Raw genomic sequence first — 24,116 nt, forward strand, 5'->3', positions numbered from 1 at the left:
TTCAAGACTCATCTCTTATTTTGATTCATATTTTTGGTGTCTTATAAACTATACAGAACACACTTGTGTTAAATTATATTATTAATGCAATGGATGATGTTGTTGCTTGTTTACTATTATGCTTTGTTGTGATACTGTACATGACTTCCTCCGCCCCAGAACGTTTCCGTCGTTCCGGTTTTGGGTGTGACAATGCACGTGTTTGACTGATAAACTCCTTTATTTTCCATGAAATATTGTAGACTTGATACACATGCATACAAAGCTTATAAGGCTTGTACCAACAACATAAATCACTTATACCCTCGAAACTTAATTATCCAAACACACTAAAATCCATATCATCTCAGAAAATTATATATGTAACTCCATTTTATCTCGGAAAATGCATGCATAGAAGCATCATATCACAACTCAAACAACTTGTACATTCCGAACCAACTATCCAAACACTTCTAAAAATCATATATTTCGAACATAATATTCGATGTTCAATCTTTTACCCCACAACTATATTTTTGTCTTTTTCAAAAGGGAGAATTTCATACATGCCCTTCTTAAATATCAAAATATCATATTTACCCAACTTAATTTCTAAATATCATATTTACCCTTTATAAAATTTCTAAATATCATATATACCATTCATAAAATTTCAAAATATCATATATATCCTTTTTAAACATTAAAATATCATATATGCCATTCTTAAATATCAAAATATCGTACATGTCCTTGTTAAACATCAAAATGCCAATTATAATATCTAAAATATCTTCCATCTACAACATGATAATAATCAACAACAACAAAAACTAAACAATCAAAATATACACTCCATTGAGAGGGTTGAAGATGAATCTTTTTGTTTGTCAAGGAGGCGACATTCCAACAATTTAGAAGTTCACATTCCATTATCATAAATGTAAGGATAATATGGTTAAATTTTTAATTATTATAATAATTCTAAGGTATAAAAATGATTGTAAAATATTAAAAAAAGTTATAAAAAAGGATTTGGGCAAATATGATATTTTGAAGGTTTATGAAGGGTAAATATGATATTGAGAAATTAAGCTGGGAAAATATGATATTCTGAGGTTTAAGAGGGGCATATATGAAATTCTCCCTTCAAAACACCAATTTTGCATGGGATAAGAAAATCAAACACCATTTTTTTCACAAAAACTTCATCTTCTCCAACAAAAAAAAATTATTTGCATGAACTCAAATTTAACAGCAATAAAATGTATGAACAAAACAACATAATTTTTATTTTTCTAAGCAACATCACCAACAAAACAGTAAATAACTCACATAAGATTTTTCAGTTGCGAAGGTTGAGAAATGCTTCAAGAATGACGAAAATCTTCAAGATAATAAACCAATCGGGATTATTCCCTTGAAATAATTAGTTGGATCTTCAAGGTCTTGGTCTGATACCAATTTTAGGTACCCATTTATTCGATTGGATTGGTGCAGAATATTATTATCAAGAAGATGATCGTATGAACAATGATGAACATGAACATGTAAGTAAAACTATAATGGGTAGGTAGAGATATTTAAAATGTTACATGAACAACTAACATGGCTAGGGAGAATCCCAACCAAACACACTCTAATCTAAATGTCTACATGGTGTACTCATAAAATAAAATGACCACTCACCTCCACTTTATATACTAGTGGAGGGAATATACTCTCATACAAGGGAATATTCTAACCTAATAAATCACTCATCATTGTAGAGTATTTTCATGCTCCAACAATTGGTCTGACCAATCAGAATTCGAGTATCTGTATGGTTACATATAAATTGGGACTCTCATTTCCATAAATATTGGCGACTGCAAGATACATGCGTATATGAGTACATAGTTTTCAAGAGAGCAATCATTGTGAGGTTAAGAACATATTATTTGGAGAAATTTATCAATAGTAAACATTTATTTTCTTTGAGTGCTCAAGTGAGGTGCAAACTTTTATGAGTGATTGTAATTGGTCTTGGAAGTTTAATACAATACTCTTTACTATCTTATTCTCAATGGACAAACGTTACATCGAGCAAACCATCTTAATTATTTTGTTCAAATTTACAGTTTTAGATTACTGTTTTTCATAAGTTTATTTTGTGTGATTTATAGAAATCATTTATTATTTTTTTTTAAGTTACTTAACTTGTTTGCTTGAATTCCAAGACATAACTCAAGTAGATGCAATGGTACAAGCATCGATAACAGACATGTCACAAAAATGGAATGCACAATGGAAAAAAGGAGAAAATGACTTAAATAATTCAAATACTAAGGAGACAAGTTCCTAACTATGAATAATTACCAATAAAGAAATTCCACTAAGATATGTCTCATGAAGCAAATGAGGCGAACAATGCTGACAAAAGTTCCATCGACGAACATAATTTTGTTATTAAAGTTCTAATAATTGTATTTCTATTTTTAGGAGATGAAAACTCCAAGTAAGATATTTTACCAACATGCACCAAATGATGTCCTTTATGGGACATACAAAAAATTTAAAATGATACAAAGAATATTAGGATGACCCATGTGGAAGGATGTATTGTGTTTTATTCAAAATTGATTTTCAAAAAATGCTAAAAAGGCAACAAAAGTCGAAAAATATAATAAGCTTAAAATTCTTTTTAACACACCAATGATCATTTTGAAATGAAGGAAAGATTAAATTAACAATAGAAAGTAAAGTGTTACAACCTTTGAAGACTTTGATTCTCATGAGAGATGAAACTTGATAAAGTGACACATGAAGCTCCAAAGAAGAAACTCTCTAGAAATGCCCGCCAAGCAAGAGTAAAACTACCACAGATGCTAGTCTTCACTTGTATATATATTGTTCTAAAGCCTTATAATTTTATATCAAAATAAGCCTTCAAAGTAGAAGCAAAAAAATAATCTAGATCATGCATCAAAAATTGCATGGCCAAGAGAGAGAAGGAGAGCCTTGTGCTCTCGGCAATATAGAGAGGAAATAGGAGAGAAGCATATGAAAACAACTAGCTTTGTTTATGGTATTTAATCTCCATTATATACTAAGATATATTGTATAAAATGCTCCATACTTTCCATAAAGTCAAGGTATGATGTGTGTAAGAGGTATGGAGTGAAAGTGTTTAGCCAACAAGCAACTTCTCTCTTAAAGAGAGGGACCTACGTTTTGACTACCAACTTGTCAAATTTGGTTTGTCTTTCACTTAACTTCTAACTAACTCATTATACGTAGTAACTAGATGGTTACTCAAAGTTCCCAAGTAATTGTACATGACCTATAAATTCATATCATATTAATATAACTAGTTATTGTTCTCTTTTGTTATTATTTTCTAGAAACAATATTTCCTAATATGCTGATAAAATATTATTTTCTTAAAATAATGCTTTTACAATTAAATACAAATGTTGATAATATTTATTAATAATAAAATTACTTTAATAAATAATCAATTAGTCCATCTAGGATCATATGTCACTAGAAAATATCATTCTATAATGACTCTTGGGCATAAAATTCTTTCAATACCCTGCTTGCACCAGACGCATCATAGATTGATATAGATAGTGGTAAGCGTCTAGAAACGTTTCAATTCCCCCATTAACACATTTCAATGAATTTCATTCATCAACATCAAAATCCCAAAATCTTAAAGCTACAATTAATGTATAATGTAAGTTTTTCAGTTATCTCATTGTTATAGATATACTGCTGAATATGAGACTTAGATCACATTCAATCTCATTTTGTGTTCAACTTTCGGTAGTGCTCATTAAATGTCTTGATCTGAACGCCCAAGAGGAAGAAATCCCATCTTGACTATATAAGCCTATTGCATTATTCACACCACACCTGATAACAGCTTTTATAACTGGTTGGTTATGGATCAACATTTCACCATATCAAAGCAAAACACTCCTAAAACTTAAGTCCAACTATGTACCTCAGGTATTAACGATACAAAGATAGTTCCTTTTTTATCAAGTATCACTCATGATAGAAATCATTGAGGTGATTCTGATGTAGATCCGTTCAATACCAGTTCTCTAACAAGTACCTATAAATCTTAATTACAACCTATTGCCTAACTTCAGCTTATGACAGTCCACAAATCCAATTCATATTAATCTTACTTCAGTTGCCCCATAATTATAACCGACTATGAGCTTTTAGAATAATTAAATTATTCATGGATTAACATGATAATATAGAAAACAACAAGTATAACTATGAAGATCATATCTGAATATATCAAAACATAACAATAGTTGTTGTTACAATGTTCCAACATCCAAATACTAAATCAAATTCAAATCTCATTTTTATAATAAAAAACTATTATAGCTCAAGTGTGGTCATTCTTGCTTAGCTTAAAAGAAAGACTTTATTAATGAGTGTAACTAACTTTAATTTTTGTAAATTTTGTGAATACGACCATCTCTATACTTAACTTTATTCTAAGTATTGTTACATATCTTGAAGAATGTGATTGGTGTTCTGATGTGACTTAGATTTTCTTAGCTTGATTAATTACACCCTTGAAGTAAAAATAAAAGATTTCTAGGTTATCCGTGAATGGAAGGACTCAACATAGTTTTGTGAATGAACTTATTCATCCAACCATATTTGATTACAACTTCTACAATAGCTTTGTATTTGATTTTGTAGCAAACTGTGGAATTATGTTTTGATTTGATCTCATTGAAACAAAACTTACTATTCATTCCATAATTATGTCATAATCCAATTATAATTCATAATTATATGTACGTGTTTTGAATTCAATATCTTGTGTGTCTCTTTACATAAATATCTTCTTCTAAATTGATTATCTTATATATATTCTCTTAGTTCTTCTTAAGTACTCTTAGAATATCCTTATAGGCATCCAATAACTTACCCATATATCCAATTGGTATCTTCTGATATGTTCATAGTATAATATATACCTAGTCTTGTTCATAATATTGAATAAATGATTGATTCATTTTGTAACACCCCCAAAACCAGGATGGCAGAAACGTCTGGGGGTGGATGACATTAATGAACATTATCACAACATAATGTACAATAGTCATCAAAGCAAACACAACAATCATAAATAAAATTGAGATTGTTACATCTTTACCATGTATTGTATGTTTCAAAACCAATTACATTATGATGAAAAAAATAAATAGTACGACACCGTAACGTCCCATCCTTAAAAGCCCGGTGACTACCTGTTTAACGATTTCTTGAGAAAACAAGTAGTTTTCAAAAGTGTCAACACTTAAGTTAGTGAGTTCATAAGAGTTTTTTATGTGAAAAATTGGTAACTTTTTCCTTATAAAATGATAGTTTTCATCCTCAGAAAATCCAATATTTTCTTAAAAATAAGCTGTAGTCTTAAGAATCCAAAGACACAAAAATTTGTAAGTATTTCTATACTTAAAAATGGTATTACGTAGTTTTATTCTTTTATAAAGCCATTTGAATGCATTGTTACCCCACAAACTGAATGTATTGTTGATTTCTTATGTGAGTTATTACAACCATGCTAAAACCGAAGTTGGCCTGCTGCGATGTTCTTCAGGCGTCGGAGTGTTAGACATTTGTCACCCTAAGCGTGTCGGTCTAACTATAGCTAGCAGCTTAGGTGCAGGATTGTCAGTCCCGTATAAATCTATAAACAAGTATCACGCTCTCTTACTGAGATTGTGGTTATAATTCAGGACTTTAGTGTGTACTCTGGTAGGTACGGTGAAGATTTTGTCTCACATAATTGTTTCAACGAGTTTACGCGCTAGTGTAATAAAAACCTTTGTATTTTTGAATAACACTTTTCCATAGTATTAACTTAGTGTAAAAATAATTATACCTTTATATAATTATTCGTCTTGTCCCAAAACAATAAAATAGTATTAATGACCCTATTATAGTTTATTATGAAATGTCTTATTGTGCCTCTCTCTCTCTCTCTCTCTATATATATAGTTAACAAGTTTAGATGTTCATAAATAACCTATAATTACATCTAACACAAGTATATGAACATCTAATACGACGAAGTCAATTTTCTAGTTTTTGGCCTTTTTAGGTCACCAAACGATAAATAGTGAGTTATAAACATTGTAAAATTCATTTTTACCCTTTTGTGGAGATTAAGCCAAGCTATCCTTATATATTAAAAAAAACATATTTTAGGTTAAAACTCACAAAAATGGTACCATAACCTAGTCATTACCATTTTTGCTAGAAAACCCTAATTTTACATAAAAATGGTGGGATTTTAGGTTTTCTTTTTGTAAAACCAAATCATTGGTATTTATAACTAGTTTCATAACATATGCCTAAAATAACATATTTTGGTTTATATCCCAAAAAATGATGTAATATCTCGGTTATAACCATTTTTTGCTAGAAAAATCATATTATGTTCATAAAAACGTAATTTTTTTATAGTTTTGTTTTTATGACTTTTTCTTAAGAACATATAACATGTTTACAACCATTTTTCATAGATTTGCATTTCAAACAACATACCACACATAAGTGTTCATAATACTCAGTAATAACATTATTTCATGTAAATAATACTTTTACACAACTTGAAGACAAAGCAGGTATAACAACTTCTATTATTATACAAGTTTACTTGTAACCCCCCCCCCCCCCTCTTAAAACTTGGATAAAAACAAAAATGAGGGCTATTAACTCACCTTGAGTGTGTTCCTAGGTGGATAAAGAGGTGAAGAAGAAGGTTTTCAAGCTAAGAACACTTGAATAACACTTGAAGGTTGAATTATCCTATGGATATTAACACATATTAATGTGTGTAATTGTAACAAAACTAGTATATATGTGTATAGAATTACTAGATTAGTAAGGAAAAACTTATCAAAATATCAAGAACCAACGTATGGAGATTAAATCTTGAGAAGGAAACTTGTTCTTGAGAGGAAATGGAGAAGAAGAAGAAGAAGAAGAAGAAGAAGAAGAAGAAGAAGATGATGATGATGATGAAGTGAGAGGGGGTCGGCCGAAGTTTAAAGGATGGAGGGGGAGGGTGAGGGGGGTGGGTGGGGTGGGTATCGGGGGAGGTATGGTGTAGGGTTTGACTTTGATTAAAATACTATTTCTTTATAAAATGTGTCATCATTTTATAAAAAAGTTGTTTTTTTATTTTTATAAAAAATGGGTAATTTTTATAAAAGTTGGTGATCTTTTTAAAAAGTATGGTAAAAATGATGTATATTTACTTAATTTTGAATCATTTAAATTCAAAATACTATAAAAATCAATACCATCAAAAATTATAACACATTACACGAAAGTTAGGAAAATTCCTAATTCTTTTCGTTAACGTATGAATGTTTAAGCTGGGTATAGAATCTCTCGCATTTGGTGACGAATTCACCAAAAATTTGTATATATGTAACCCTTTTTTTTTATGAATTTGTCATGTAGTATAATGTTTATGAACTCCACTACATTGTGTTATAACTTGTCAATAGTACCTGAGGTAATTTGTATTCTAACTAATATAAAATTGAATTATTGAATTGTTATGCTACAAACCCTAATTAGGGTTTATATTTGATAATTGGAAACCAAAGTGGTACTTTGTATTATAACTTGTCAATAGTACAGTAGAAACATTAGGGAATTTCAAATTTCTCCCAAAATTATAATACGAGTTGAGTTGACCTGGTTGACTTTTGTTGACCTTGTTTGACCAAAATTGACGGCTGTCACATCATCCCCCCGTTAGAAGGAATTTCGTCCCGAAATTAGCTCTCCGAGGGGGTTCAAGAGTTAGGGAAGAGACGTGGGTATTTCTGTTTCATTTGATCATCACATTCCCAAGTAAATTCAGGTCCTCGCTTAGCGTTCCAACAGACCTTTACTATTGGTATGTGGCTTTGCTTTGTTCTCTTGACTTCCCTGTCCATGGTTTCCACAGGTTCCTCGACGAACTGGAGACTCTCTTTTACTTTGATTTTGTCAAGTGGAACGACGAGAGTATCATTAGACAAACACTTCTTTAAATTGGTTACATGGAAAGTGGGGTGCATATTGCTGAGTTCCTGTGGTAGCCAAAGTCTGTAAGCTATCGGGCCAATCCTGGCAAGGATCTCGAATGGCCTTATATACCTTGGATTTAGTTTCCCACGTTTTCCAAAATGTATCAATCCCTTCCAGGGAGAAACCCTCAACAATATGCGGTCACCAACCTGGAATTCCAAGGGTTTGTGTTGTTTATCCGCATAACTCTTATGGCATCTCAGTCGATCATGAGATTCCTTTAGTTGTTCACGAATCTGAGTGATCTTCTCTGTCCTTTCCTGGATACTCTCAGGGCCAGTAAGAGTGTTGCTAGGCACTCGTCCTCTAGTGAGCTGAGTGTCACCCACTTCGGCCCAACACAAAGGTGATCTGCACTTGTGCCCATAGAGGGCTTCAAATAGAGCAACTTTAATGTTAGATTGATAATTGTTGTTGTATGAGAAATCGATGATTGGTAAATTCTTATCCCAAGATTTACCGAAGTCTATCACACAAGCCCTCAATATGCCTTCCATCTTTTGAATAGTTCTCTCGCTTTGTCCGTCGGTTTGTGGGTGATAGGCTATACTCATGTCGAGTTTGGTTCCCAAGGGATTTTGTAGCGATTGCCAAAATCGTGAGGTAAACCTACTATCTTTGTCGAAGATAATGTATATTGGTACACCATGTAATCGTACAATCTCCTTGATGTATGTATTTGCTAGTTTCTCCATTTTTCGTGTTTCCCTTATTGGCAGGAAGTTCGCGGATTTGGTTAACCTATCGATAATTGTGCAACACCTGCAGATTCGGGCTAGTCAATTTAGAGACAATATGCATCAAAATAACCTTTTTTTATATAATATTATTCAAAATAAATAATCTTGACCAAGTTATGGTATATGTCACAAGTGTTCCGTACATATAAAGAACGCTGAAACCCGAGTTATAACGAATAAGTTATGACCCGTCGCAGTTTTACGGCAAAACCGGCACAACATTGGGAATCGTAAATAAGTGAATTTATGATTAAATACTTTCTAGCCTTAGCGATCTAAACGAAATTCGTAGTATATGTTAAACCGAGAGTGTGCATAAAAAGAACGTCCAAATATGACTTTGTATGAGGAAGTTATGATTTTTCTAAGATTTTGCATAGCAGTACACAACCCGAAATTTGAATTTTAGATCGGTCGATTTAAAAAAAAAATTCTAAACGAGAAATGAAGATATTGTTAATAGAAGTTCAACGTTAAAAAGACAGTCGAGAACGGAACTCGTATGTGAAAGATATGGACGAAACTAAGTCCCTACTCTTCGAGCGCGGCGAATTCGATACAATTTTGTAAATCTGAGATAGAGTGAGAATTAGCTAACGGGATCTAAATGAAATTTCTAGTAATCGTAGATACCAACGCGTGGATATAAATAACGTCGAAAACGGAGCTCGTATGCGAAAGATATGGACAAAGCTTAGTCTCTACTCTTCGAGCGCGATAAATACGATACATTTTTTGTAAATCTGAGATAGAATGAGAATTAGCCGACGGGGTCTAAATGAAAGTTGTAGTACTCGTAAATACCAATGCATGGATATAAAGAACTTAGAAAACGGAGCTCGTACGTGGAAGATATGGATGAAACTTAGGGAGTACTCTACGATAAAACTCCTATGAATACGAGATGAACTCTTCATAATTTCTTGACACCATAAGCCTTTCTTTCTCTCTCTAACTTCTCTCTAGCCTCCCCAAACTCCTCCCAAGACTAGGGAACCTCCCTAGCACGAGAAGGAAGCCCCAGAGCACCCGACGGCTCCGAGAAGAAAAGCCTTCGGCTTGGAAGCGCTACTCCAACGAAGCCTGATTTTCTTAATAGAAACTCGTTGTAAGTGAGCTACGCCTACACTATTTCTAATATAGCTTTTATTTAAATATAGTAATGTTATTAGGACCTTATAATAATTATTTGGGCTATTATTATGAGTTATATAAGCGTCGTTATAATATTCTTTTAACCACTCGCAGTACGGGGAATCTGGTAGGGCCGCAAAGGGTTGTTGGATTTCAGAAGTGCTATATGCCAAAATGGTCCTGCCATCCGGTGTTTTATGTCTGACCCCTGTCTGTACATAGTTGGTGAAGCGTATTGTTTAACGCTTATATAATAGTAATAATAGCTAGACTATTAATTAGTTGTAACGCCTGTGTTTCTAGGCTTGTCATTAATGTTGATATAATAGTCTAGGTTAACTTTTGTAACCCGTTTCAAAATAATAGAAGTGTATTATTTGAGTATTATGTGTTTTGTGCTTAATTGTGTGTCTTAATTAAATTAAGAATGAAAATAAGCGTCAAAATGAAATATTAGATAAAGCCGATATCTATGGATAATGTTTTAGTAGTTGAAACGAGGTTTCCGAATATATAAAGAATGTCGAAATCCGAGTTATAACGATGAAGTTATGATCTGTCGAAGTTTCGCGACAGAACCGGCACGACGCTGAATGACGTAAAATATGAAATTAAGATAGAGTGATATTTAGCCCTAGTGATCTAAACGAATGTTGTAGAGTTCGTTAAACCGAGAGCGTGCATAAAAAGAATGCCCAAAGAATACTACTTCTACAAGTCGTAGTGCTGTCCGATCATCTTCTGATCAAGTGAGTGTGTAGTTACTTTCTTCTAACACATAATTACGAAGTATTTTATACGAAATACGTGTTATGTGTATATTTTGTTGTTATATGTGTGAATGTATTTTCACTTTCTTCTATCTCATATATATGATTTATTCTCTATGAAATACGTGTTATGTGTATGTGTCTCATCTGTTGTTTGGAATATGTATTGAATGAGAATGCTATACAGGTTTTAAACTATGTATAAAAATATATATATTTATCTACTAATATGTTGAGTAGAACATGGGTAGATAGTTGATGTGTGATAAACAGATGAGAGGCCTCGATGTTGTTGTTGTTGATCTAGTTATTCAGCGGAGTATGGATAACGACCACAGACTCTTTCAAGACAGTCCCGTGGAACGCTAGCCAGCTCATAACCTGTTGGTGTTGTGAACTATGTGTTCACCGGTGTACTCTATCCCCCTCATGGTTGCCTTTAGGACATTTACTGATGAGGAAACCCCTTTGCAGTAATGTCCGTCCCGATGAAAATCCTATATTAGGTCACTTGAGATAGATGTTGTTTTAGGGACGTAAAGTGAGGATAACGGGAATGGGTAATCGTGTTATTGTTGGTTGGTGAAATTAAATATAATTATTTATTGTGGGTTGAAAACCCTATATGCTCACCAGGCTCCCAAGCCTGACCCACTCAATTTTGTTGTATTACAGGTAGTGGCGCGAGAGCATAAGTTGTATGACTTATCAAGATGTTTTGATATTAGACCGGTTATTATATGTAACCGTTGTATGGTCTATCTTTTGATGTTTATGCTTTTGGTCTGTTTATTGGAACATGATATCCCGAATATTGTTATATAATGAAAATGCATTTCTTGGTGAAATGCTTTGATAAACTCTATTTTATCATATTTTGTTTTGGGAACAAATCCGGCAACTCTTTTAAATCAATGGATTTACTCTGAAATTATTTTAAAAGCATAAATTAAAATGGTCTTTTCTGGCCGAGATTTTGGGGATGTCACATTAGTCTTAGTGAATATTAGACTAAACCCTAGTGGTAATGATACTAATTTTTGTCGAAGGAAATTATTTTAAGAGTAACGAAGCGCTGTCTGAGTTCGGCATCACCACCTTACCAAGTCAGTGCATAGTTATCTGTATACTTGCTATCTTTGTTGGATGAACGATGTTATACATGTTTTAAATGATTTAAACTGTATATGTATTTTATATCTACAAAATGTCTTGGGTAAAACATGGGTAGATGTAACAGTTGTTGTGTGATAAAATAAAATAATGAGAGGCCTCGATGTTATTGATGATCCAGTCATCTAGCGGAGTATAGATGACGACCACAGACTATTCTAGACTATCCAGTGGAACGCTAGCAGGCTCGCAACCTGTAGGTGTTTATTTGAACGGTTTCCTCCCCAGCAGTACTCCATCCCCCACATGGATCCCTTATTTGACATGACTTGCTGAGGAACCCCCAAAGCTTGTGTTGTCGCCCCGATGAAAATCCTTAGGCTAGGTTCCTTGTGTTAGATGTTTTAGGGATGTAAAGTGAGGATAACAAGAACGGGTAATCGGGTTTGTTTGGTTGATGAAAATAATAAAATTATTTATTGTGGGTTGAAAACCCTATGTGCTCACCAGGCTCCTAAGTCTGACCCACTCAGTTTCTTGTATTACAGGTAGTGGCGTACAAACATAGATATGATGTTTGGGATGAGAGATGACGACTATAGATCTGTAGATATGAATAAATGTAGTAAGACTTATATTGTATTGTTTATGCTTTTGATCTATATCGAACATGACATCCCGAGGTTTTTAATGAAATACATTTCTTTGGAAATGCTTTGATAAACCTTTATCATATTTTATTTTGGGAACAAATTTAGCAACACTTTTATTTAAAATGTTACTCTAATTTTCAAACGAAGCATAAACAAAATTGGTCTTCTCTGGCCATGAAAAATGGGGATGTCACATTTGGTATCATAGCATTAGTTTAAGCGAACTAGGAATAAGGATTTATTTCTAGACTTAAACTTAGAATGCTAAGCGATGATCGTGAGGAGTGTGTCTAATATATTTTAGGAAGTACGCCTGAATAGACATAAGCACTAGCTTGATTAGGGAAGATGCCTAAGATGCTTTTATGTGCTTAATAATTTTTTATGCTTGATGCTATCGTTTGATCAGATCTATGGCCTGTTGCCGACTGGATCTGGAAATTTTATGTGTTCAGATTTATGAACGTTTAATTATGATATTTGCACTGGCATATAATTTTTTGAGGTAATAAGGAGGAATACGCGTCTAAACCTTCCTCTATCTTTATTCTCGTATCGATACACCAAACGACTGCTTTGATGTGCAGAACATCATGATGAACACTCATAGTGAACTGAGTAAATGGAGGAAATGAGAAGGCTTACGATACTGAATGGAACCTATCGGAATATATCGTAAAAGTGATATCTTGCCTTTAGAATGCGTCTAATAAATAATACGTCTAGTATGGGAGAAGTACACTTTGGAATAGCAGAAAAAAAGATTTTTGGTATAGTCCTTGAAGTTACCCCATCGTCGGACATTTCCATCACCAACCAAGTTGAAGCGGAATTGATGATTGAAGATACGCATGGAAGAAGTCCTAGTAGATTCTAGGGAAAATTATATGATTGTTTAGACACATTTGTATGTGTTAAAATTGTTTTTGTGATAATGTCTTGGAGAACTAGGAGACAATACTTGGGACGAGTGTGAGTAGGTGTGAAAGGTAGTAGAGGCCTATACTACCGGAAGCACAGGACTCACGCTTGGATTAGGGAAAGTCACAAGGTTGCCAAGGCACTAGTAACTGATTCCATTTTGTTCATGTCTGTTGTTACCATAGTTTCGGTAATGACGAAGAAGATGGTTGTCAATCCGACCCTAGTGGTCATATCAAATCGAGTTCGAATTAGATGAGTATGTTACATGATTCAAAGAACCAAGATCGATGTAGCATCTGACTTCAATCAGAAGATTGAAGTGAAAGATAATCGAAGCGATCAATAGAAATATCGCAACCGTTGTTAAGGTTAGAAGCTTGTACCTAGAAGTGCTACATGCTAGAATGTGATTATATCACATTAGAACATGAAGGAAGATATATTCCGTTCTGGAATTTGACTCTAAAGGACCTGAGTCTAAGCATTGCATCATACGACGAGATGTCGTTAGAACATGTCTCATCGACCTGTTACGGTAATCAAAGTAAAGACTGTTCTGAAGGAGGATTCTCCAATAAGGATCGAGATTGTGACTTGAAGGTCACGATTGAAAGTCCAACGTGAGATACAGAGCGGGTGCAAGATCAAGCACCGCCTGTAGTCCAGAAGTCCAAGAGTTAGATACTCATTTGAAGGAACATAGGAGTTACAGTTATTACCTAGGATGAAAATATAATGTATGGAGTCATTATACAAGCCCTGTTTCGGTGATGATTCTGGGACGTAATCATCCTAAGGGGGAGATAATTGTAACACCCGCAGATTCTGGCTAGTAAATTTAGAGAAAATAAACGTCAAAAATAACCTTTTTTGATATATTATTATTTAGATAAATAATCTTGACCAAGATATAGTATATTTCACAAGTGTTCCGTATATATAAAGAACGCTGAAATCTGAGTTATAAAGAAGAAGTTATGACCCGTCGACGTTTTACGGCAAAACCGGCACGACACCGGGAATCGTAAAACGTGAATTTATGATAAAATACTTTCTAGCCTTAGCAATCTAAACGAAATTCATAGTATATGTTAAACCGATAGTGTGCATAAAAAGAACGTCCAAATATGGCTTCGTATGAGGAAGTTATGATTTTTCTAAGATTTAGCATAGCAATACACAACCCGAAATTTGAATTTTAGATCGGTCTATTTTTTACCAAAAATTTATAAACTAGAAATGAGATATCGTTAATAGGAGTTCAACGATAAAAGACATTCGAAAACGGAGCTCGTATGCGAAAGATATGGACGAAACTAAGTCTCTACTCTTTGAGCGCGGTGAATTCGATATAATTTTGTAAATCTAAGATAGAGTGAGACTTAGCTAATGGGATCTAAATCAAAGTTGTAGTAATCGTAAATACCAATGTGTGGATATAAATAACGTCGAAAACGGAGCTCGTATGCGAAAGATATGGACGAAGCTTAGTCTATACTCTTCGAGGGCGATAAATACGATACATTTTTTGTAAATCTGAGATAGAATGAGAATTAGCCGACGGGGTCTAAATGAAAGTTGTATTACTCGTAAATACCAACACGTGGATATAAAGAACTTAGAAAATGGAGCTCGTACGTGGAAGATGCGGACGAAACTTAGGGAGTACTCTACAATAAAACTCCTATGAATAAGAGATGAACTCTTCATAATTTCTTCACACCATAAGCCTTTCTTCCTCTGTCTAACTTCTCTCTAGCCTCCCTAAACCCCTCCCAAGTCTAGGGAACCTACCTAGAATGAGAAGCAAGCCTCGGAGAACCCGACGACTCTGAGAAGAAAAGCTTTTGGCTCGGAAGCGCTGCTCCAGCGAAGCTCGATTTTTTTTAATAAAAACTCGTTGTAAGTGAGCTACGCCTACACCCTACACTATTTCTACTATAGCTTTTAGTTAAATATAGTAATGTTATTATGACCTTATAATAATTATTTGGGCTATTATTATGAGTTATATGTATTTTATATCGACAAAATGTGTTGGGTAAAACATGGGTAGATGTAGTAGTTGTCGTGTGATAAAATAAAATAATGAGAAGCCTCGATGTTATTGATGATCTAGTCATCTAGCGGAGTATAGATGACGACCACAGACTATTCTAGACAGTCCAGTGGAACGCTATCAAGCTCGCAACCTGTAGGTGTTTATTTGACCTGTGTTCTCACCAACAGTACTCCATCCCCCACATGGTTGCCTTATTTGACATGAATTGTCGAGGAACCCCCACAACATGTGTTGTCGCCCCGATGAAAAGCCTTAGGCTAGGTCCCTTGTGGTAGATGTTTTAGGGATGTAAAGTGAGGATAACGGGAATGGGTAAGCAGGTTTGTTTAGTTGATGAAAATAATAAACTTATTTATTGTGGGTTGAAAACCTTATGTGCTCACCAGGCTCCCAAGCCTGACCCACTCAGATTCTTGTATTACAGGTAGTGGCGTACGAACATAGATATGATGTTTGGGATGAGAGATTACGGATACAGACCTGTAGATGTGAATAAATATAGTAAGGCTTATATTGTACTGTTTATGCTTTTGATCTGTATCGAACATGACATCCCGAGGTTTTTAATGAAATACATTTCTTTGGAAATGCTTTGATAAATCTTTATCATATTTTATCTTTGGAACAAATTCAGCAACACTTTTATTTAAAATGTTACTCTGATTTTTAAACAAAGCATAAACAAAATTGGTCTTTTCTAGCCATGAAAAATGGGGATGTCACAAATTGTCCATATGGTGTCGTGCCTACTAGTTGTCTTGGGGAATTTAGTTATGAAGTCCATGGTTATCCACTCCTACTTCCACTCGGGTATATTCGGTTGTTGTAGCAAACTCGAGGCCTTTTGGTACTCTACTTTGACGTTAGCTCAAGTCAAACACTTTCACACATAAGTAGCGATTTCCTCCCTTCATGTTAGGCCACCAATATAGTTTGTTGGGGTCTAGTTACATCTTGTCCGACCCGCGATGAACAAAGTACTTGGTCTTGTGAGCTTCATTCATGATAATGTCTCTGTACCCGCCAAATCTCCGTGTCCAGATTCGATTCATGAGGTAACGAGATCTGTCATCCTTGACCTCAAGGTTTTTATCCATTCCTCGCAGGGCTTCACTTGCAACATTCTCAGGTTGCAACGCTTCAATTTGCGCCTCCTTGATCCTGGTGGACAGATGTGAATGGATAGTCATTGCCAATGATTTTACTCGACGGCCCGAGTACTCCTTTCAACTTAGGGCATCTGCTACCACATTCGCCTTGCCTGGATGATAACAAATTTCACATTCGTAATCATTTAATAACTCTACCCATCATCTTTATCTCATGTTGAGCTCTTTTTGATTGAGGATGTGATGGAGACTCTTATGGTCAGTGAAGATTGTACACTTTGTACTATAAAAGGAAGTGTCTCGAGATCTTTAAAGAAAACACTACCGCCACTAATTCAAGGTCGTGTGTGGTGTAGTCGACCTCATGAGTCTTAAGTTGTCTTAAGGCATAGGCAATGACCTTTCATCATTGCATACGTACACAACCTAGACCTTGCTTGGATGCATCGCAGTAGACGATAAAGTTTCCCGTTCCTTCTGGAAGGGACAAGATCGAAGCACCACATAACGCTTGCTTTAGCATCTACAAAGCAACTTATTGTTTATCCTCCCAATTTAAAGTCACTTATTTCTAGGTCAGGGTAGTAAGTGGCTTTAAGATGTTGGAAAAGTTATGTAAGAACCTTCGGTAATAGCCGAAAAGGCCCAAAATCTGGCGGATTTATGTTGGTGTCCTCGATGCTTCCCAATTTTCAATTTCTTTGATTTTGGAGGGATCCACATATATCCCCTCTTCACTGACCATATGCCCCAAAAATTCCACCCTTCGAATCCAAAACTCACATTTTGAAAATTTTGCATACAACTTCTCTGCCTTTAGCGTCTCCAAGACTTGTCGCAGGTGTTAACTATGCTCTTCCTCATTTCGCGCATAGATTAGTATGTTATCGAGGAACACTATCACGAATTTATCTAGGTAAGGTAGGCATACGCGGTTCAGTAGATCCATGAACACCGCGGGTGCATTAGTTAATCCGAAGGGCATCACAACGAACTCGTAATGGTCGTAACGAGTCCTAAACGTCGTCATAGGAATATCTTCCTCCTGGATTCTGAGCTGATGGTATCCCGACCTTAGATTGATCTTTGAAAAGTATCTCGATCCCTGGAGTTAGTCGAATCGATCGTCAATTCGGGGTAGGGGATATCGGTTCTTGATGGTGAGTTTGTTCAAATCTCGATAGTCAATGTACATACGAAATGATCTGTCTTTCTTCTTAACGAACAAGAATTATGCTCCCCGGTGTGAGTAGCTTGGTCTGATGAATCCTTTACTCAGCAGTTCGTTCAGCTGACTGAAAATTTCCTGCATTTCTGCCAGGGCTAATCGATATGGTGATTTGGCTATGTGGGTTGGCTCCAGAAATCAAGTCGATTCTGAACTCGACTTGTCGCACAAGTGGTACTCCCAGAGGGTCATCTGGGAATACGTCGTGAAAGTTGCAGACTTCTGGAATATCGTTGATGTCCTTCACTTCTCTTTTCTCATCAACAACGGGGGCTAGGAACGTGTGGTACTTCTTGCGCAGGTACTTTTAAGCCTTGATGTAGGAGACGATTTGGAGGTTTTTTCCGGGATTATCACCATAGATGACAATCGTTTCGTTATTTGGTATGTTAAGTCGGATGACCCTTTCATAACAAATGATATCGACATGGTGAGGGCTTAACCAATCCATGCCAATGATCACATCAAAGTTTCCTATTGTAACAGACATTAGGTCGATTTGGAAGGAGTGATTGTTTAGGGTTAGGGTGCATCGTATGTATATTTTCTTGGTGCTTTCAGTTTTTCCATTTTCCATTTCTACTATGAATATTTCATTGAGTGATTGAGGTTTTTTTTGAGTATATGTTTAAACTTATGGCTCATAAAACTCCTTTCCGCACCGCTATCAAAAAGTATGCATGCATATGAGTTATTGAGGAGAAACTTATCGATAATCACAACGGAATCCTTCATCGCCTGCTTATGCCCCATTGTGAAGACCCTTCCCATGCCTACGATATTCTTGTTCTTTGCCTTTGGGAACTCCATTTTGAAATGCCCTGTATCCCTACATCTGTAACACGCCTGACTCACTCCAACATTAGTGGCTTGGGTTGTCTGCTGAGCTAGCGCCTTGTAGAAACGAGCGGTATGCCCCTTCCTGTTACAGATGTTGTAGTGCATCTCCCGGCAAACTCCATTGTGATGGAAGTTGAACTTGTTGCATTTAGGTAAATTCATAGCATATTCTTTAGCCGGTGCTAGGGCAGTAGGGACAGTGGTGGCATGGACTGCCACCATTTGTTTTCGTTTGGTAGGGTCTTGCATCATTTCGGCCTTGTTCTTGTTCCAAAACTTTCGCTTGTTATATCCCCTTATTGGTTGATCAAGTGTGGGCGCCATAATGCCCTGCTAGACTCTATGGTCAACAAGAATTTGTGCCAAAAGTTTGGCACTGTCGTAGGTGTTTGCGTTAGCGGATACAACCATTCCTTGAATATGGGGGGATAGTCCCCATATGTAGCGTTCCACTTTCTTGGCTTCTAGGGTGACCATCCCAGGGCACATAACTGCCAAGTCATTAAACCCGGTAGTATAGGCGGCCACATCAGAGCCCGTCATTGTATGGTCTAAAGCTCCTGCTCCAATATCTGAATTTCGCCTCTCGGGCAGTACTCCTCCAACATCATGAGCTTCAGATCTTCCTAACTCATAGAGTTGGCCACAACGAGATTTAGTGTTTTAACATGGCCATTCCACCAGGATAAGGCTGAGTCAACGAAAGTACAAGCTGCGTACTTGAATTTACATTCATCTGAGCATGAACAGAATTCAAACACAGATTCGGTTTTCTCAAGCCATCTCGTTAAGGTGATGATACCGCCGTTGCCATGAAAAGTCTCGGCCTTGCAGTTCATAAAATACTTGTTGGAGCACACTCGTTGGTGTTCTTGATTTTTTCCATGATTGGAACTGTTGGCACCGTTCCCATTTCTGTGTCTATTTCCATTTCAGTTTGTGTTAGTAGTGCTAATTTGTGCCATGGCAGTTGTCACTATGGCCGCCACAACGGCTTGGAACATAGCGGGGTCCACCTGTGGAGTTGATGTTGGTGGAGCTGTTGTGGTTTTGCCGGCACGTCGGTTACTTTTACGTAGTGGCATTCTGCTTCCATAGGGATGAGAGATGGAATGATGGTAAGTCCTCGTTAATTGTTACAAATCGGGTATTATCGAAATAGGAAGTCTTAACTATATGTTTGTTATATCTCGCTTTTATGAACTTTATAGTAATACCAAATGAAATAAAATGCAAACCATTTCATTGATATTGTTTCATAGTAGTACATAGTCTTGGAAAATTGACCTTCATGGAGGTCTACAATACACCTGGAGCCCAAAATAAAATCGTCAGCATAACGACCCTCAAAATAGTGTAATCGCTTATTTGTAGGGTCGGCCTACATACATGAGGGAGTAGTGCCAAATCTTACTCACAAAACCTAGTCTATAACAAAAGTTGATTAGCATAAACACTACTCATGCCAAGTGACATCGTGCGGCCCTTGAAGTGTGGCTATTAATGCTCGCATCTCCCTTGCTTCCTCTCTGGCCTCCTCGGCTCGGCACTCGGCGCTCTGCCTCGATCACTTTCTGATCCATGATGGCGTGCCTATCTATGAGTTCCCTAACCCCGGCTCGGGCAGTCGTGGCATCCTCCTGAAGACAATCGATGATCCTGCGTGTCTGATCATGATATTCATCTAGACGATGAAACCGGGTGGCGGTGACCTTAGCAATGGCACCAACATCTAGCATCTGGCTGGTAGATGCCCTAGCATGCTTGTCAAGGCACGAAATGTGGCGAATTAAGAAAAGGGAGATCCTTTTCGGCTGAACCGCCATTGCGGAGGTTGTAGAACTCTCGGCTCCATCTTTGTAGGTTCTCTGCCTACCGAGGTGCCGGTCCCTGGAGTGCTACACCTGTCAGAAAAATCTCGGGTCTATGAAAGGATGGTGTCCTCTTACGAGGAGTGCGAATCCATAATGGACCACCTGGATGGCGTGGCGGCATACATGAAAGCTCGGCTCGGGCATAGGATCGTGCAGGTTGCGGACAACAAAGCGTGGGTTGCTGACCTCAGAGTCTACATCGGAGTCCTCCTCCATCAGGTCCTCATCACTATCCTCATCATCATATTGAACCTCCTCTGATTCCTCCTCAATGGTTGGTGCCTCATCCTCGACCTGCTCCTTAGTTTCCTCCTCAATCCTCCTTAGGTTCCTCCTCAATCCATCCAACATTCCCATTATTGGGAATGTAAGGGTCTCCAGATAGGTGAAATCCGGCCATGTCAACTGTGCAAGAATAGAGGTATAAGAGGCATGTAAGGAGTCTAGATGTATGGTTCTATAATATCATAAAATACTCCTATAGTACTTTAAACTTTATGCTTGGTTGTAGAGTTCCTTTGTATGGGGTGTTGGTAAGTTTTAGACTTGTTGTTCACCATGACTATTTCCAAGAACTTGTTAGTCACATCTTGGACAAATATAGTTGATCAAGCTATATCCATCCTAGATCTGATTACATAACTACATAGGCCTACTCATAGTGTTCAACTTATCTTATTACTTTTGTATTGTTCTTGTTATAACACCGTTCTAGTATGTATGTATGTACTTATACTTTATTAAAAATATCATTATATTTAAAAAGTATACTTGTATGAAATGTTTTAGTCAAAGAGTTTTTTTTCCATAGTATTTATAGTTGTATATCTTACATGGTTTGATATACCTAGTTCACTATAAACAATGCTATGATACTAATCTGTCACACCCCCAAACTAAGATGGCAGAAATGTCTGGGGGTGGATGAATTTTATGAACAGTATTACAACATAATGTACAATAGTGATCAAAGCAAACACATCCATCCTAAATATAATTGAGAATGTTACATTATTACCATGTATTGTATGTTTCAAAACCAATTAAATTATGATGACAAAAATAAATAGTATGACGCCATAACGTCCCATCCTCAAAAGCCTGGTGACTACCTGTTTAACGATTTCCTGAGAATACAAGTATTTTAGAAAAGTGTCAACAATTTAGTTAGTGAGTTCATAAGAGTTTTGTATGTGAAAAATCGGTAACTTTTTCCTTGTAAAATGATAGTGTTCGTCCCCAGAAAATCCAATATTTCCTTAAAAATGAGTTGTAGTCTTAAGAACCCTAAGACCCAAAAATTTGTAAATATTTCTATACTTAAAATGGTATTATGTAGTTTTATTCTCTTATAAGGCATTTTTACCTCGTAAACTAAATGTATTTTTTATTCCCCATGTGAGTTATTACAACCATGCGAAAACTGAAGTTGGCATGCTGCTACGTTCTTCAGGCGCTGGAATGTTAGACATTTGTCACCCCATACCTGCCGTACTAGTTGTAGCTAGAAGCTTAGGTGCGGATTGTCAATCCCGTATAGATCTATACACAAGTATCACGCTCTCTTACCGGGATTCTAGTTATAATTCAGGAATTTAGTGTGTACTCTGGTAGGTATGGAGAAGACATTATCTGACATAATTGTTTCAACAAATTTACGTTCTAATGTAATGAAACCCTTTATATGTGTAAATAAAACTTTTCTGTAGTATTAACTTAGTGCAAAAATAATTGTACCTTTATATAATTATTCGTCTTGTACCAAAACAATAATATAGTGTTAATGACCCTATTATACTTTATTATAAATGTCTAATTGTGCCTATATATATTCACATATATAAAGTTAACAATTTTAGATGTTCATAATTAACATATAATTTACATCTAACACAAGTATATGAGCATCTAGTATGATGAAGTCAGTTTTCTAGTTTTTGGCCTTTCTACGTCACCAAGTTTTTGGACGTTATATGGAGATTAAGCCAAGCTATCCTTATATGTTAAAAAAACATATTTTAGGTCAAAACTCACAAAAATGGTACCATAACCTAGTCATTACCATTTTTGCTAGAAAACCCTAATTTTACATAAAAATGGTGGGATTTTAGGTTTTCTTTTTGTAAAACCAAATCATTGATATTTATAACTAGTTTCATAACATATGCCTAAAATAACATATTTTGGTTTATATCCCAAAAAATGATGTAATATCTCGGTTATAACCATTTTTTGCTAGAAAAATCATATTATGTTCATAAAAACGTAGTTTTTTTTTTATAGTTTTGTTTTTATGACTTTTTCTTAAGAACATATAGCATGTTTACAACCATTTTTCATAGATTTGCATTTCAAACAACATACCACACATAAGTGTTCATAATACTCAGTAATAACATTATTTCATGTAAATAATACTTTTACACAACTTGAAGACAAAGCAGGTATAACAACTTCTATTATTATACAAGTTTACTTGTAACCCCCCCCCCCTCTTAAAACTTGGATAAAAACAAAAATGAGGGCTATTAACTCACCTTGAGTGTGTTCCTTGGTGGATAAAGAGGTGAAGATGAAGGTTTTCAAGCTAAGAACACTTGAAGACACTTGAAGAACACTTGAAGGTTGACTTGTCCTATGGATATTAACACACATTAATGTGTGTAATTGTAACAAAACTAGTATATATGTGTATAGAATTACTAGATTAGTAAGGAAAAACATACCAAAAGATCAAGAACCAACTTATGGAGATTAAATCTTGAGAAGGAAACTTGTTCTTGAGAGGAAATGGAGTAGAAGAATATGAAGATGAAGTGAGAAAGGGGGGTGGGGGTCGGCCAAAGTTTAAAATAGGAAGGGGGAGGGTGGGGTGGGAATAAGGAAAGGTAGGGTGTAGGGGTTGACTTTGATTAAAATACTATTTCTTTATCAAAGGTGTCATAATTATATAAAACAAAAGTTGTTTCTTTTATTTCTATAAAAGAATGGGTAGTTTTTATAAAAGTTGGTGATTTTTATAAAAAGTATGGTAAAAATGAAGTATATTTAGTTAATTTTGAATCATTTAAATTCAAATTATTATAAAAATCATTATCATAAAAAATAATAACACATTACACGAAAGATGGGAAAATTTCTAATTCTTTTTGTTAACGTCTAAGTGTTTAAGCCGGGTATAGAATCTGTTGCATTTGGTGACGAATTCACCAAAAAATTTTATATGTAACCCCATTTTTTTTATGAATTTGTCATGTTGTATATGGTTTATGAACTCTACTACATTGTGTTATGAATATTATTTATACCTAAATAATATAAAATTGAATTACCAAATTGTTACGCTACTAACCCTAATTTGGGTTTATATTCGATAATTGGCAACCAAAGAGGTACTTTGTATTATAACTTGTCAATAGTACATTAGAAACATTAGGGTATATTACATTTCTCCTAAAATTCTAATACAAGTTGAGTTGACCTGGTTGACTTTTGTTGACTTTGTTTGACCAAAATTGACGGTTGTCACACATTTTCCAAGAAAATAGAACAAGAATTATTTTATCTAGCTC

General features: G+C 35.4%; 1 non-coding gene across 1 annotated transcript; it reads left to right on the plus strand.

Moving 5' to 3' along the window:
• The first annotated feature begins 2,511 nt into the window (after positions 1-2,511).
• On the plus strand, positions 2,512-2,609 carry LOC111895262 (U6 spliceosomal RNA). Its single transcript, XR_002851508.1, has one exon. It is a non-coding gene; the product is annotated as a U6 spliceosomal RNA (small nuclear RNA).
• Positions 2,610-24,116: the final 21,507 nt, after the last annotated feature.

This window comes from Lactuca sativa, chromosome 5 (genome assembly GCF_002870075.4).
Source record: "Lactuca sativa cultivar Salinas chromosome 5, Lsat_Salinas_v11, whole genome shotgun sequence".
In the NCBI taxonomy this organism is placed as follows: Eukaryota; Viridiplantae; Streptophyta; class Magnoliopsida; order Asterales; family Asteraceae; genus Lactuca; species Lactuca sativa.